The sequence below is a fragment of the Monodon monoceros genome, unplaced genomic scaffold (genome assembly GCF_005190385.1).
Source record: "Monodon monoceros isolate NGI ecotype Baffin Bay Population unplaced genomic scaffold, NGI_Narwhal_1 Super_Scaffold_16, whole genome shotgun sequence".
Lineage (NCBI taxonomy): Eukaryota > Metazoa > Chordata > Mammalia > Artiodactyla > Monodontidae > Monodon > Monodon monoceros.
The window spans coordinates 71,064,164-71,079,134 of NW_021703772.1; the positions used below are offsets into that span (position 1 = coordinate 71,064,164).

At 45.6% G+C, this 14,971-nt stretch overlaps 1 pseudogene; it reads right to left on the reverse strand.

The window, feature by feature from the left end:
• Positions 1 to 655: 655 nt before the first annotated feature.
• LOC114896582 lies at positions 656 to 2,748 on the reverse strand (annotated as a pseudogene).
• Between the last annotated feature and the right edge of the window lie 12,223 nt (positions 2,749 to 14,971).

Below are 14,971 nucleotides of genomic sequence, written 5' to 3' on the forward strand. Positions count from 1 at the left end.
TAATCAAATTTTGCTTGAATTATCAGCTTTTCCTTAAGAGTAACCATGCATAATCACTATGAAACCTGCTGTGAAACTTCAGCATTCACATAGACAAACCATGAGTCGGAGAACTCATTTTGTTGCTATTAGCTTCAAATAAGTCAAAACCAAATCCTATCATATCAGGCCTGCAACAAAAGTCGCTGGGTTAAATCCCCTGCTTATCATACTATGAAAAAAAAGAAGAGTTGACATTTAACAGTCACCCCGTCCTTTTAGCTTTGAGAACAGTACTGGAGGGATTTCCTGCTGTCTAAATTCAAGCTGGGATTTCAGAGTTAGCTTATTAGCACATTGGGGAAAATCACCCGTTAAGATGGTGAGAAGAACAAACCTATCTATTGTTTCTATCCACTGTTTTCTATCAATGGATAGAAAACACAGCTGGTGATGTTTTAAATGAGAATCTTTGTGGTTTCTCACATGCCTAACCTGTATCACATTCTTGCTCAAAAAAGGGCCCCTGTTCCTTCCATCTGTCTTACCAGATTTTGGGTTTGGCTGCGCTGGCTGTGGACTCCCTGGCAACACCGACTCTGCTGACCGCTTTGGGCGGACCAACTCGGCCTCAAATCCAGTCGGCCTCGATCACCGCAGGGCGCCCTACTCGGCCTCAACTCCAGTCGGCCTCAATCATCGCAAACAGTTGGCTGAGCCTTTGCTTAACGTCAGGCTCACTGGGGGCACGACAGGACTTCGTGTGCACTCTGATGGTTCGGCGAGTTTCGACTTATAAATGAAGCCCTTGCCGCAGTCTGCACAGGTGAACGGCCTGTCAGGCCTGTGGATGCGCTGGTGCCGAAGCATGTGGCCCCTTTCCCTGAAGTTTTTATCGCACTCGGGGCAGCGGAAAGGCCTCTCACCGGTGTGCAGGCCCTGGTGGCTGAGCAGCTGCGCCTTCAAGCAGAAGCTCTTGTCGCACTGGGGACACTGAAAGGGCTTCTCGCCTGTGTGCGTCCTGATGTGCTCCACGAGCTTGGACTGCTTGGCGAAGCCTTTGCCACACTCGCAGGAGAAGGGCATCCGGCCGCCGTGCAGCAGCCGGTGCGCCTTCATGTCGGCCTTCACGCGGTAGCTCTTGCTGCAGTCGGGGCACGGGAACGGCCTCTCGCCCGTGTGCAGGCGCTGGTGGCTCCGCAGCTGCCCCTTGAGATGGAAGCAGCGGCCGCAGTCGAGGCAGCCGAAGGGCCGCTCGCCGCTGTGCACGCGAAGTGCTCGGCCAGTTTGGACGGCCGTGTGAAGCCCTTGCCGCACTCCGCGTACTGGAAGGGCCGCTCGCGGCTGTGCGGGCGCTCGTGCGCCTTCAGGATGCCCTTCAAGCGGAAGCTCTTGCCGCACTCAGGGAAGCCGAAGGGCCGCTCTCCGCTGTGCATCCGCAGGTGCTCACGCAGCTTGCACGGGTGGGCGAAGCCGCGGCCGCACTCGCCGCAGGAGAGCGGCCTCTCGCCGCCGTGCCTCCTCAGCCGGAAGCCCAGGCCGCACTCCGGGCACGCGAAAGGCTGCTCGTCTGAGTGCAGCCGCCCGTGCAGCCGCAGCCGCCCGTGCTGGCGGGAAGCCCGGCCGCACTCGGCGCACCGGAAGGGCCGCTCTGCGCCGTGCACGTAGGTGTGGTCTAGAAGCCCGCACTGCGGGGAGGAGCGCCGGACGGACGGGCCGCAGGAGGCCGGCCTCTCCGCGCCGGGGCCGGGCTCGAGAGCCTCTGGGCGTTCCTCGCCAGCCGGGCTCAGGCCCGGCTTCTCTCCCAAGCGCGGGAGCTCAGCCTGCTCGGAGGCGGCCCCGGCACCCTCTCTCCTGGAGCCGGGCCTCTCCCGTCGCAGCCGGGTCACTGGGAAGGCCTCTGCCCCGAGCGCAGGTGGTGGGTGTACACTTCACACTCGCTGCCTGGCAGCTTGCTCTCCTCGCGGTGGATTGCCAGGGGTCTAAGCAAACACTTCCGGCGGAAGCCCCGCCCACATTCTGGACAGCGGAAGTGCCTCTGGCCCCGAGGGATGCTCAGCGGCTGTGTGCGTCGGTTTGTTTGCGGAACTGATTTTAGGCCCTGTGTGGTGGGTCCTTCTGGCTCCCCTGGTGCTGCTCTGAGAGGTTCTTCCAAAAGCCTTCCGCACAGACGGGGCAAGGGTGCTGGAGGCCCTCCCCAGAGGTTTCCTGGAAGCCTGGGGGACCGAGGGTCCTGGGACTTACGATTGTGTCTCTTTGGGTGGGTTCCCTGGAGCTGTGGACTACTGGAACTAGAGCCCGAGTATCGTGTCTTTGTGGATTCAGGAGGGCGACGACTTGGTCAGGCCTGAAGGAAACATCTTCACTTTTTCCCTTCACTTTTAATAAGGGTTCAGAGGAACGCTGACTCTGAAGAGGATCTACTTGGAAATGGCAGTGGGCTTCTCCTGGTTTCACAGCTTGCTGGCTTCCCACAAACAGTTGTCCCTCAATAACTGGATCCAAATGCAAATCAGCAGAGGTGCAAATTATGTTTTCTGATTTCTGTGATTCTCCCCAGATCCTGAAGAGTTCTCTCCCCTGTTCAAGCCAGGATATTAGTTCCGGTTTGGGAAGTCCATCATCTAGAGAAACAAGAATCTCATAATTGGTTCTCATTACTTGCTTATAAAGCTCCTTCTGCCATGGCTCTAGATCCCGCCATTCTTGCTCGGAGAAATAAACGGCCACATCCTCAAAAGTCAGAGGTAACGGAGCCGGCTCGGCCATGGGCCCTCGCGGTCCCACCTGGCCCTGGACCGGGTTACAGCCAAGCCAGGAGTCCCGGCTGCCCGCGGCACCTTCCCTGCGGCAGCGGCGGCTGCGGCCTCCCACCCCGCCGCTCCTCGCCGACCTCTGTACTCTGTACCTTTGCCCCTTCTTGTGTCGCTCCTAGGATGGTCTCCTCCACCTGGATAACTCCTATTTATCCTTTAAGAGTCAACTCAGTACTTAAAGTCCTTGAGAATAATTAGGCAATAAATAACTGCTTTCTTTTGAACTTTTTTTTCAGTTGTGAAATAAGCTTAGAAAAGTGCATAAACCATAGATGTACAGCTCAAAGTCTTGTAGCAAAATGAGTACCTGTACCTCCACCCGAGTTGAGAAATAGAACATGGCCCCCTCCCTAGATGCCCCGACAGCTGTGCCTCTTGACAGTCATCAACCCCTCCTTCAGCTCAGTAGGTAACATTCCACAGACTTTATGTTATTCACCTCCTTGCTTTTCTTTATGATTGTATCACCTAAATATGCTTCCCTAAAACCTAGAGTTTAGTTTTGTCCATATTTGAACTTTCTATAAGTGGAATTGTGCTTTCAATATTTCGTTGTGTCTGGCATCTTTTGCTCAATATTATATCTTGAAGATTTACTCGTGCATTTTTGCTTAGCTGTAATTTATTTTTATCATTGCATGGTATTTCATTGTATAAATATACCAAAGTGTGTCTATTTTATTTTTGATAGACGTGGGAGCTCTTGACTATTCTGAACACGCTATGATGAAAATGCTCGGTGCATCTGTGCCTGTATTTCTGCAGGGTATATGCCCAGGAGCGGAGTTGCTGGATCATGGGATATGCCTAGCTTCAGCTTTACAGGATAATGCCAAAATGTTTTCAAAGTGGTCATCACAGACCCTAAGATTAAATGAAATACCTGTCTTTCGTGCAAAGAATACCCCTACTTGAGATTTAAAGCAAAACAAAACAAAAACAAAAACTAGTAGTAAGGGTCCAGTGGGTGAGAGGTGAATATTGACAAAGATAGCAGGGAGGATGAGGAGCCACAGCGGAGGGGTCTAGCCCTCACGGGAAGGGGAAGGTGCAGGGTCAAGGTGTAACCAGTGTACAGTCCCACGTAGACTTGTGTTGGCCTCCCGTGTAAACGCTGAAAAAGAGCTCCCCTCCTTTCTCTTGAAAAGAAGGAATGGGGCTTGACTAAGCAAGGATGCCATTCCTTGTCATGGTGCTTTGGTGCTGTGGATGTTGTTTCCGCGGTGTCCATGGACACCCAAAGCAGCTGTGGATCAGACCGGGTTGCTTCTGGGCCAGCCCCCCTCACCCTCCACCCTACTTCCCACTGGCTCCCACCCCTCAGCCTCAGGAATACTTCTCCACTCCTGGCTCAGCAGTGGCTCTCATGGGTCTCTCCCAGTCTCAGCCCTTCCAGCCCAACAGCAGCCTCATGTTGCCACCACCTGAGTGGGGTGTGGAATGTTCTCCTTCCAGACCTTTCACTTCTCAATCACCGATAGCACTCAGCGATCACTGAGAGGGTAGGGCAGGTGGAGGTTGTTCCTCCGGGCATTATTCTGAAGCTGAGGCTGAGGGGGTGCCCAGGTGTCCTCCTCTTCACTCTATGGAGAAGTTGAGACCATGTCTTAGTCTTACTGGGTCCTTCCCTTTCCCCAGACCACTCCAGTGCCCAGCAGAGTTCCTCACACACAGCTACCTAACCTAAGTTGGTCACTTACCCAACCAGCAGCTTTGTAACAACTGGGGACACAGGAGGTACACTGTTCCTAGAACTCCGTACTGCACCTGCCAGAAAATGATCAAAATGACCATACAAATCTACAATGACTATGCGAATGGCGCCCCCGGAGTTGCGTAGAGCACAGCTTTCTCGCCGTAAGCCGCATTCTGGCTGATGGATAAATAAAATCCGATGCTTATATGCAAATCTCATGTTTGTCAGTAATCCCAAACTCTTAAAATGGGGTTACCAGAGTGCTAACAAGGAACGATTATCTAAATGACATTAATGGCTCCCTTTAGGTGGAAGATACACCAAATTGTTACTTAAGTTCAAATCAGCCAGAAAATGCCAGCAAAGGGGGGTTGATTTAATAAAAGAGTCAGTGATAAATTCTTCTGTAGCTTAATGATTCTTCCCATGTGAACTAGAGGGAAACCAGTTCGCAGGGTATAGCAGAGACGACATCAAAATCTATCCTTCCATTTCTTCATGATGAGGGGCTGGAACGAAGGGCTGTTGGCTTCTCGACTCTGAACCTGAGTCCGTGATAAGGGTGGCTCCCCAGGGTCCTGCAGGGGGTGCTTCGCTGAGGACGGCGAATGGTGAGCTCATAAAAGGACCGCTCAGTCCAGCTGAAGCCTCCTTTCTCCAATTTGCCCACAGGGATGTCTTTTTCTAATTTTTGCAAGGACCAGTGCTGTGTAAGATTTTCAAACTGTTTCCACAAACCCAAGCCTCGTAACAGCATTTCTGTGAAACTAGCATCTCTTTTGCAATCCACAAGGCCAAACACCCTGGTTTATCTGGCTTCTTTCCTTCTTTCTATGTTAGATTATTTATAACACTATAGGTCAACGAAATCTCTGTTTTCTAAGTTCAGCACTGCGAGCTGGGTGTTCTCTGTTTGCTCCTCCAGATTACTCTTTTTAACTCCTGTGTCTCAGGAGACTGACCTTCAGGATGGCATCAAGCTGGCTCCCTTGCCTCTGGCTTCCATCTGGAGTTGGCCAGTGTGAGGTACCTGCAACCAGTGGGCTGGAGGGATGATTAATCAAGGTTTATTGCCCAGGCTTCCTCCCTGTGGCCCGCAGATTGGCAGTGTCCCCATCACGGGTTGAATCGTGTCTCCCCTAAATCCATATGTGAAGGCCTGATCCCCAGGACCTCAGCATGTAACTGTATTTAGAAATAGGGCCTTTAGAGAGGTAATTAAGTTAAAATGAGGTCATTAGGATGGGCCCTAATCAAATATGACTGATGTCTCTATAAGAAGAGATTTGGACACAGATACATGCACAAAGGGAAGACCATGTGAAGACACAGGGAGAAGACAGCCATCTATAAACCAAGAAGAGACACCTCAGAAGAAGCCAACACTGCCAACACCTTGATCTTGGACTTCTAGCCTCTAGAATTGTGAGAAAATAAATTTCCGTTGTTTAAGCTGCCCAATCATGGTACTTTGTTAGGGCCTTCTACCAAAATCACAGGTGCAGACCATGCTCCCTGTCGTAGAGCCACAGTTCTCTCCCTGGCTTGTGTTACTGCTCCCTCCCCGGACTCCAGGCTTAGGGGAAGGAAGAAAGGGCTCCCTGCTGTTGCTGCTCTATCGTGGCTGGTTTCCCTTTGCTTTTATTATGATATGATATAATATAATATACCGTCTTTATTAAACCCTCTTCAATTACCCCATTTGTGTGCATCAGCCGTTACTTGCCGGAGCTTAGACTCATCCACCTGTTTCCAGCAATTTGTCTGGGTTGTTCCTAAAATGTAATCCTACCCAGCAGACCCAGACCAGAACGGTTCATCAGGTGAGATGAACCCTCTGCCATCTTACCATGTGAAAAACATTTTCTGAAATTTCCAACGGTGACAAGAAGCTATTAGAATATGCAACTTAGTGGTGAGCTCTTCGTAAATAAAGATGAGAAATCGGTCTAGCCCAGGAAATGCTGACATCGTTGTAAGCAGGGAGTGAGAAAGTGACTGTTCTGAAAAAGAAATTCATGCTATGGAGAGAACACTCTGGAAATGGATATTTAGAATTGTTTCCACCATTGTGTAAATCGTTTCTGAAAACAATGTTTTCTCTGTTAAAAATTCCGATAAATACACATTTTAAAAACTTGGAAGTAGGAGTTAAAGAAATTATTTAAAAACCTTTCAAATGTATAATTTCAGAGAGCTTTGAGCAGATCTCTAGCTATCTGCTATCTGCAAAAATGGTGCTTCAATGAGGCTTCCTTGTCTTCTGACTTTCTCTGGGTTTGGCCAATTGGAAGCAGTTTTTCATTAGATTATAAGAGCAATTGATTGACGCCAAAAAAGATGGAAATTTATTAATAAACTTTCATCAGAATCTTTGCCTAGATAGTGGATGTGGCCCAAAACATGTCAAGATGGAGTCATCACAGACAACAATGTACTTCTTGCATATCTTTGTAGCATTGCTTTTAGACACAGTAGTCACTAATCAGGTACCAAAATAAACTGTGCTTAGAATCAGACTTTTGAATCAAATCACAAAGTGGTAATGGCCGCTTTTCGAGTGAAGCATATAAATATAAAATGAGCATACAATGTGAATAGCTAATGAAAGCAAAAAGGGCTTTTTTTGCCATCCAGAAAACAATGCACTTAATATTGTCTCACCTTAAAAAGCATTCTCTTTGTTTGTTTTTAATTAATAATGTATTAGTTCAATAGTACATGTGTACCTATAAACAAATAAGAGTATTGGGAGTATCTGCTTAACATCTTTTACTGATTCTGGTGAGTCATCCAAAATGTTGGAGACCACTGAGCATTCAAGCATAAGGGGCTGCAAAATAAAAATCCTCTGTATCTGGAATCTTAGAACTTCAGGTTCACAGTTCTATCTTGTTCGAACTGACTTCAAAGCCAGCGAAGGGGGAAAGCACAAAGGAATGCTGTGCCCGAGGGACAGCCAGCGCCACCCAGCCTCCCGCCCGAGGCAGGGGAGTCCGCTCCAGGGGTAGAACTGCCACCTCTCAGAGAGTTTGGAAATATTTGGAATGTAGTGGGAGGCCCAAGGGACCACCCAGTAGTAAAAACCCGGAGGAAAGCCTTCCAAAAACAACAGGGGGTAGAATGAGGGTAGCTCCTCCCCACTTCCACCTCCTGGCCAGGCCCGGGCGGGAGCAGTCCATCTTCTTGCATTCCTGACTGTCACAGAGGCTACAAGCCTTGGAAATAATGCTATCACAGTTGCAATGTTTGGAGGTGACAGAAAACATCCTAGTCGCGTCAGAGAAAATAGCTGTTTAGACTAGACTGCGGGAAAATGCCCCTGGCACTCAACTCAGCATGCCTTCTCTCAAATGCCACCAGCAAAACAAGAGCCCAGCTCCAGGCAGAGCTCTGGACCATATGTACATTTATTGCCTGGCCTTTCAGGGAAAAGGCTATGAAGATACATTGATGGAGTGGAGATGTCATTATGTGATTTTGAAATCAATGCCACTTCCCAGCTGTTTTTTGTTACTGTTTTTACAGGATGCCTCAGTGATTAAAACTAAAATGTGGTTACAGAACAAGGGACCCAGAGAGCTGTTCATTTCTCGGCATTCCTACAAATGCATCCTGCTGTTTCCAGCTTTTCTCCTTAAAGGCAGGGTGAATTTAAATCGGCTTCTCGGCACTGAAGGATGCACCAAGCAGTTTCATCTCCCTGTAGAAGCCTCTAGAGGAGATTATCTGAATGCTTGAAGAAGCCATTCTTCTTTACAGTTATCCCAAAGAAGTCAGGTGATGTTAACAAGACATTCTTTCTGCTCCCCACATTCAGAGTTGTAGCTCTGTGTCTTAGATGCTGGTGATTTGTTGTAGTTTTGTCTTTTAAGTCCATTCAGTGGTGATCTGAGTAGAGATTAATGGGATTCTGTCATCTAAGTGAGGTGAGCTCATTCCTGAGTTTTGCTAAACTCTACTCTTCAGCCTCTTGCTCAGCTCACGGGGGACCTTCTAAACCCCAAGAGCCTCCCGCTGAGTGGAAGCACAAACACTGCCCCGAGCCACACTCGGTGGCGCCAAAGTTGGCAGATGCTGCCATGTTACACGACTGTACCCTCCAAACTGGATTTTCCTTCTCTTCACTCCTACAGAGAATAAGAAGGCCACGTGGTCCCAAATTTTCTTCCAAGATGACCTTCCAAAATGGATACCTGGGGCCTCCAAACGCCCTCCTACTGGGAGGTGCCTTTCATTTTCTCCACACACCATGCTCCAGCAAAACCAGACTTCTCACCTTGAAGAATGAAGCACATATTTTCATCCAATCGGCTTTTTGAAGAATGAAGCTGAGACCTTGATCTACTGTGGTTTGCCTGCCCTGCTCTATAATGCCAACAGATTACTGGGCCTTGTGGCCACCTTGTCCTTCATGTTTTGTGGCCAGGGCCATTCCTGTCTTGGCTGGAGAGCTAAGAGTGGAATTTTAACTATGAATTTCCTTGTGTTTAATAGGCTCACGTCAAAAAGCCGCATTCTGCCTCAGATATGCATGAACAGCTTCCACTGGTGTTACTCATGTATCTCTGAGTTTAGTTAAAATACTCCAACACTTGGGCACTATTGAAAAACATTCTTGTTTAATTGCTTTAATGTGCATGTGGGAGGGTGAAACAGCACGTGGAAATTAATCAAAAATTCACTCCGTTCTAGGTAATGTTTGTTTTTTTAAGGGAACAAAGCCATTTGGACAATCCTGCTAATCAATTCCATCATTGTACATACCAACCACGGAGCCCCTCCAAGCTACTCTTGGAGGCCTCATTAGCCCAGACCCATCTGGTTATTTAAGGGGCAGCTTGTGGTAGAATGAAGCACACCACAGGTCTGGACTCAAAATAGGCAAGATCAAATTCCAGCTCTGTTCATATTGTACCGACTTGGGCAAGTCACTTAATCTTTCCCAGCATCTATTCATCTGTAGACTGTTGAATTTACAAGGTTATTGTATGAATTAAATAAATAATGGGTGTTAACTTATGGAGATAGTAAGGAGAGACTGACTTATGGTCAAACAATGGTAGAGCAAGCGTAGATTGGTATAAATCCTTTGGAAAGTAGTTGCAATGCATACCGATAACACTAAGCAGATAAAATTGTCTTCTTTGATCCAATAATTCTACATATGAGAATTTGTCATTGGAAATACAAAAAAAAATAAATAAATAAGGGGAAATCTTTGTGTGTAAAGCTTTTCTTCATGGCATTTTCTTTTTATCATGGGAAATAAGTGGAAGCAACCTAGATTTTAAGTAAATAAGGAAATGTTTAAGTACATCATTACATGCTTAGATGATACTTAAATGATCACATACAGAATCATTTGCACCAAGAAAACAAGCATTAAAAAGGACTGGAAGGAAATAGGACCGAATTTCCAACAATAATGGGTAGAAGAAAACCAGAAGATGCTTTGGATAAAAGCACGGTATGAACTTTTACCCCTCTTTGCATTCGTAATACCTTATACATAGATGACACTCTGTACATAGTAAATGAATTTTTTTTAAGTATTATACCTTAGGTCCTAATTAACTAGAACACTCGGCTCAACTAGCTTTCCAATTAATCAAAGCTTTCCCTTAATTAGCCCTGCAAAATAGTTTTGAAATATTTTTTTCTGGTGGTTTGTTCTTATTTTTCCGTCCAGCTATCTGTAAGATCATAGATATTCAGGAACTAGCACATTGGCATTTGGTCAAACAGCAAAAGCTTGGATTCAGTCATTGAGTGTCACAAGGCGCAACATCAAAGGAATTTTCCAACATTGCTCCCCACATACAGCTGGGCCCATGTCACTTGATCCTAAAGAATGCCAAGCAGTGTGCAGCGGGTGGTGACCGCTCATGGCAGGGGAGCCAATGTATGTGTTTCCCTCAGGAGGAAAATGGGTGCAAGCCTAAAAAGCGGGGGGTGGGGGGGTGGGGGGAGTGGAACGGGGGACACTTTAAGTGTAGACAGCAGTTTTCAGAGAAAGTTCATCGGCATTATCATAGTGAGTTATGTACAAGGAGGGAATGCAATAAATAAAACCTCATTCATTTACAGAAATAGAACCAAAGCACCCCAAACAGGAAACTACATGAATATTCGGTTCTCGGAGCCACTGGAAGTAACATTTATTGCCTTCAGATGAGAGCCACCTTTAGTGGCTTTCTTTTGAAATAACATTATAAAATACCATTTTGTATTTCTAGCACGTCCTATGGGCCTCTCTATGGCTCCTTTGGGAACAGAGAGCCAGGTTCAGCATACAATGGAGTTGTCCACCCGGGAAATGGAAGCTAGCCTGTGTTGGGGCAGTCCACAGAGGAAATGAATTTTGCAGAGAAGGAACAATATCTCTAGGGCAGAAATTAACTCAGTCCTTGAATTTCAAATAGAAGTGTTTCCTCGCTGCTGAGTTCGCCTAAAGAGCAAAAGAACAAACTTGCACCTCAATTACAGGAAAGGAAAAGCCCCTTGAAGGCTCATGGGATCACAGAGGTTAGAAATGAACAGTACTAATACTCCACCACACACAAGACACACATAGATGAGGAGACAGTTGGAAGAGGTTAGAAATTTTTCAGAGATCACACAGCCAGTAAATGGTAGAGTCAGGATTCAAATCCAAGTCTCCTGGCTCTCCGCTGCTCTGGCTTCTACACTACTCAAATACCACAGGGCTTGCAATCCGCCAAACGACCACCAGTACTGTTCATCAGACGTTCAAGAAGCAGTGTAGCACCATCGCAAGTGCTTTGGAGTCAGACTGGAGTTTAAATCTTAACTCTGTCACTGACTAGTGTGTGACCTCGGGCAAGTCATCTCTCTGAACGTCAGGCTGATCTGTAAAGCAAGATCATAAACCCAACCCCACAGTGTGGTGGGAAGAATTAAGTGAGATAATGCACCTCAAGCACTGAACAGGGGGTTTGAACCACCACGGGGACTCAACGAACAGCATCTGTCATTACTATCCTACCCCTGTCCTTGAAGGCAGACCCAAAGCCCTGAACAGTCAGCTCAGCCACAGAGGAAGAATGTGGTCTAAACACTTCATCCTTCTTCACAAAAGCTGTATGGATGTCTCTTGTCCTCCTCTGTGCCCAGCAGGAATAAATCAAATCCAGTCTAGACCATTTAGTGCTTGTCACCATTTTTGATACTAACCCCATCAGTTTTTATTTTCATTTTCTAGTTTACCCAAACCAGCCATTTTCAGAGGCTAGCGACTTTAAACCAAGGTTACCCATAAATTAGACTCATCTTCAAAACACCAGGATCCTTCTGAGGGAATATAAATATAAACACACACAATACAGGGAAAAGAATTTTTTTAATTTATTTTTTATTGAAGTATAGTTGATTTACAATGTTGTGCTATCTTCTGGTGTACAGCAAAGTGATTCAGCCTTATAGATATATATGTATATACATATATTCTTTTTCATATCCTTTTCTATTATGGTTTATTACAGAATGTTGAATGTAGTTCCCTGTGCTATACAGTAGGACCTTGTTGTTTATCCATTCTATATGTAATAGTTTGCATCTGCTAACCCCAAACTCCCAATCCAACCCTCCCCAATCCCCCTCCCCCTTGGCAACCACAAGTCTGTTCTCTATGTCTCTGAGTCAATACAGGGAAATTTGATAGGAGCTTGGTCATCAGCTTGAATGCCAACTCAACTCTAAATTTGCCCAATACTATTTTGGGGTATTAAAATCTATATGTGCTTAATACCCCACCACCCTGCCGTCCATGAGGTTTGAATGTCCTTTATAGAATGAACTTGATCCTCCCGTCTTACTTTTGGTCTCTCTCCAGAGAAGCTAACACACTGGCATAGCTCTGCCATTTGTCAGCCAGAAGTCTGGTTACACATTTGCTCGTCAATCTAAACCTAACCTATTCTCATACAAGCACTTGGGGTTTCGTGTAAATCAACCAGACGTTCTGTCATTCACCAGCAGTATCTCTCCATACTGTTCTACACCCATGTGCCTTCACGAACTAGTTCACTATGTTTGTGGAAGAAACATTCAAATGAATGTGCTTTTTCAGGAATAGTGACACCAGAATGTTATAAATCTGTTCATTACCACAACAAGGATAAGTGGTATTTCTGCCAAAGACTTTTGATAACGGGTGCAGTAATGCATCTCAGCACTTTCTGAGATTAAAGGTCTGCCCTGAGAGGTAAGTAGGATAATGCATGACTAACAAAAGCAAACCCAAATTTCGGACCTAAGTTTTCCTTGTCAGTGTAACTGATCGTTTCGAGCAGACGCTGCCTTAGAAAGTTCATAATGTTATTTCTCTTCTCTTCATCTTAAAGTCCAGGTGAGGCTGACCCCATGGTTTGTAAAAGGGCAGATCCTTATTAACGTAGCATGCTTTATTGTGATGTTTCTTATATTGGAATTCACACATGTTTTTAACAGTTGTGCTTCAAGAATCTGCTATGGTTTAAGGATAATATTTCACAGAATTATTAGTTCATCACTTATTAAAATACTTTAACATTCAGTTGATTAGTCTCTTAAGAAGCTTTTTAAGATATTTGTTTCTGATTAGAGTGATTAATTGTTAACATTTTTTTAAAAATAGGTGATTTGACTCTAGCCCTCACTAGCTCTTTTAGCATTTGCAAGAGGCACAAAGGAACTAAGGAACTGGAAATTTAAACAAGAAAAATAACAGTTCTCATTGACACCCGCTTTGCGTTGGGCCAGTTAACTTCAATGTTTCTGGATTGTAAAATGGTGTTTAAATGTAGAGCTAATTCATGAGAACTATGGAGAAAATGAAGGGGAAATCCTTCAATCTAGGATGTCTACAAAGAGCACGTTTTATTCCTACAAGTGTCTGAAAATGCCTGGTGTCATTACTATTCACTTTGAGCACTTGGAAGTATCAGTGCTGTAAAAAAAAAATCCAACATCCGTGAAAGGTTATTCATCCAAATAACATGTCCTCTAAAGTTAAAGCCTCAGATAGAGGTATGTCATATTGGCTTTCAAGATTCCTGAAATGGGCAGAATATAGATTCTGGTCAGAGAGCAATGGCTGTTATTTACTGTTTTGGATTCGGAACAGGCTCAGTAGATCACAGTTAAAGTTTTGGGGTACAGGGTTTCAAGTCACTTGGTGATAGTATAAAGATTAGCGTCTACCTAAGTAAAATTCTGAGCCTCGGTGAAATGGAGAAACGTCTTCCTCCCCAGCCATCTCTCCTCTTCATTCCTTTCATTCTCACGGTAGCCTTTTTCCTCTATCTGACGTACTCCCTCTAGCGTTTCCTAGATGAAGTACAGAGCTAAAGCTCGATTTGCAAACAAAAAACATTATTGCAGTCTCACAATATTATCCCCAGTTACCATACACTAAAACAAACTTCCCACCAGATGTTTTGACGTGAACTTTAAGTGATTGCCAGAATTTTTCATCTGAGCGTCTCAAAGTTAGATTCTTGTATTCCAACTTCAGATCCCAAAAGGGGACATTGATTCCTACTCTGTTAAGGTTGGATTCCTTCCCTGCCTTTGAATCCTTATATTCTAATTTACTTTTATTGAAACATGTGGGGAGGCGGTAGGGAGAGTTGGGGGGAGATTCGGTACTGAACTAAAACATACAAGCAGGCATTTCTTCGACCTATTTTCCAGGGGTAGAACTTACACTGAATGCTCCTAAGTTACCCAAGAGGTTCAAGGTATTTTGACTCAAGAAAAAAGTGATGCATTTTTTTAAATGGTTTTACGGAAACCATGGGCATATTTTCCACCATAGAAGCCCTTAGTCAACCAGAAAGAATAGCTACTTGGGAAATGTATTGCTTATAAGCACTTTTTCTTGACAGAGAAGAAAACCTGTCAGCTGCTGTTGCTGCTACTTTGGAAACCAGCCGCAGCTGACTGTGAGACCTAACTATAGGCCAAGGTCATCTGGGGATCCACACTGCTCACAGGAATGTCACCCACACCTTGCCGGCCAGTTCAGCCAGTCCAGCCCGGAGAGCTATTTTCAGCTGGCCTTCCCACAAGAAGGCCCTGGACTGTCCTTCTTGCCACCGGCATCTAGTTTTATACTTAACTATTCTGAACCATAATCTGATCTCTTCTCTCCTTCACAACATCCTACCTTTTTGAGACCCCCATAGCAGGTTGATAGCTACGTCAAATTTTAATATTAACACTGACCTTTTGCTTAAACAGTACAAAGCTCACCCACACAGATAGCTCTACTATATCAAATTACTTCAACCAAGTGCCTGAGCAGGAGACCTCAGCCTTATTTAGCCTCCTTCATCTCTACAGCCATCCGCCACCTCCCATCACTGCCAGGCCTGGTCCATTCAGATTCCTAAGGATCTGTTGTTGATCCGCTCCCTTTCCATGTTTACTGTCATTACATTTCACCCACGTTTGCCTAGACTTCTGTAATAGCCTC